The 2,187-nt window shown below is 37.1% G+C and overlaps 1 non-coding gene across 1 annotated transcript; it reads left to right on the forward strand.

The window, feature by feature from the left end:
- Nucleotides 1-1,321: 1,321 nt before the first annotated feature.
- LOC148568624 (small nucleolar RNA R71) lies at nucleotides 1,322-1,429 on the forward strand. Its single transcript, XR_015882913.1, has one exon. It is a non-coding gene; the product is annotated as a small nucleolar RNA R71 (small nucleolar RNA).
- Nucleotides 1,430-2,187: the final 758 nt, after the last annotated feature.

The raw sequence follows: 2,187 nt of genomic DNA on the forward strand, positions 1-2,187 counted from the left end.
CAAGTGCAATCAACAGAGGCCATCTTCAACCCAAGTCCAAAGCACGCAAAGCCCATTATCATCACTCAAAGGCACAAGAGATAGATAAAATAGGAATTTTATTTAATTGTAATTTGTCTTTAATTTCACTTTCATTTTCATTTTCATTTTGTAAAAAGCCTATATAAGGCATCATTCTCATTTTAGAAAGGAGGGGGCTCGGATAGAGAGCATTGAAGGTTGGCTCCTCGAGGGAGCATTAGCATTAGAGAGCTCTCTCTCTTTAGTTTTTCTCTTTGTTTTGAATCTTGGGTTGAGAATTGAAGGAATTATGTTTCATTCTCACTTTGAGATTTCTCTTGTTCTTCTTCTACAAAATTTCAGTGAATTAAGGATTTGAATCAACACTCTGTTTACTGCTTTCATCTTCATTTCTTTTGCAAATTGTTCTTTATTGGATCAAGGAAGGACTTGAGATCTAGACTTGTTTTCTAGTCTCATTGATTTCCTGAGATCTTAAATTTCTCCTTTAGATTTCACAATCGAGCTAAATTTAAATTCTGTTTTAATTCTCCTGCACTTCTACATTTCCGTTTTGGTATTGAATCAATCTGTTTCTGAATTTCTTAACCTGAGAGTTCTTAAGTTTACAGCATTTCTTATTTTTCAGTTCGGTTTTAATTACCAGTACCCAATTCCTTTTACTTTTCATGCAATTTAACTCTTCGGCAATTGTTCTAAGTTCTGTTTACTGCTTTCATTTAAATTTCCAGTTACTTTATCTATTGCTTTCTTTAATTTCCAACACTCACTCCAATTTACATTTCTTGCAATTTAAGTTTCATCTCTTTTACTTTCTTTCTCTTTAAGTTTCAATGAAATTTACTTTCTGCACTTTATAATTCCTTGTCATTTACATTCTGTTGCTTTAAGTTTCACCCAATCTCACTTAAATGTTAGCTTGACTAAACTAATCACCCACTAAAGTTGCTTGATCCATCAATCCTCGTGGGATCGACCTCACTCTAAGTGAGTTTTACTACTTGATGCGACCTGGTATACTTGCCGGTTAGATTTGTGTGTTTGGAATTCGTTCGTTTTCCGAAAATACACATCACAGAGTATCAATCTCAAGAACTTCTTTCTTCTGATTTGTCCCATTATTCACAGGATTCCTTTCAGAAGTGTACATGAATTGGTTATTTGCAACCATTTCAATGAGTTCCTGAGCTTCTGCAGGCGTCTTCTTCAGATGAAGAGATCCTCCAGCAGAGCTATCCAATGACATCTTGGATAGTTCAGACAGACCATCATAGAAAATTCCTATGATGCTCCATTCAGAAAGCATATCAGAAGGACATCTTCTGATTAATTGCTTGTATCTTTCCCAAGCTTCATAGAGGGATTCACCTTCCTTCTGTCTGAAGGTTTGGACTTCCACTCTAAGCTTGCTCAATTTTTGAGGTGGAAAGAACTTTGCCAAGAAGGCATTGACTAGCTTTTCCCAAGAGTTCAGGCTTTCTTAAGGTTGTGAGTCCAACCATGTCCTAGCTCTGTCTCTTACAGCAAAAGGAAAAAGGATAAGTCTATAGACTTCAGGGTCAACCCCATTGGTCTTGACAGTGTCACAGATTTGCAAGAATTCAGCTAAGAACTGATGAGGATCTTCCAATGGAAGTCCATGAAACTTGCAATTCTGTTGCATTAGAGAAACTAATTGAGGCTTAAGCTCAAAGTTGTTTGCTCCAATGGCAGGGATTGAGATGCTTCTCCCATAGAATTCAGGAGTAGGTGCAGTAAAGTCACCAAGCACCTTCCTTGCATTATTGGCATTGTTGTTTTCGGCTGCCATGGTTTTTTCTTCCTTGAAAAGCTCTGTTAGGCCCTCTAAAGAGAGATGTTCTTTAGCTTCTCTTAGCTTTCTTTTCAAGGTCCTTTCAGGTTCAGGATCAGCTTGAACAAGTATGCCTTTATCTTTGTTCCTGCTCATATGAAAGAGAAGAGAACAAGAAAGTAGGGAATCTTCTATGTCACAGTATAGAGATTCCTTGAGGTATCAGAGGAAAAGAAGAATAGAAGGAGGAGGTAGATAGAAGAGAATTCGAACATATAAAGAAGGAGGGAGTTCGAATGGCACCTTGAGGAAGAGTGTTAGTCCTTTAAATAGAAGGATGTGGGAAGAAGGGAAGAATTTTCGAAATTAAAGTA

Source organism: Arachis ipaensis, chromosome B4, assembly GCF_059453495.1.
Source record: "Arachis ipaensis isolate K30076 ecotype BB chromosome B4, ASM5945349v1, whole genome shotgun sequence".
NCBI classification, from domain to species: domain Eukaryota; kingdom Viridiplantae; phylum Streptophyta; class Magnoliopsida; order Fabales; family Fabaceae; genus Arachis; species Arachis ipaensis.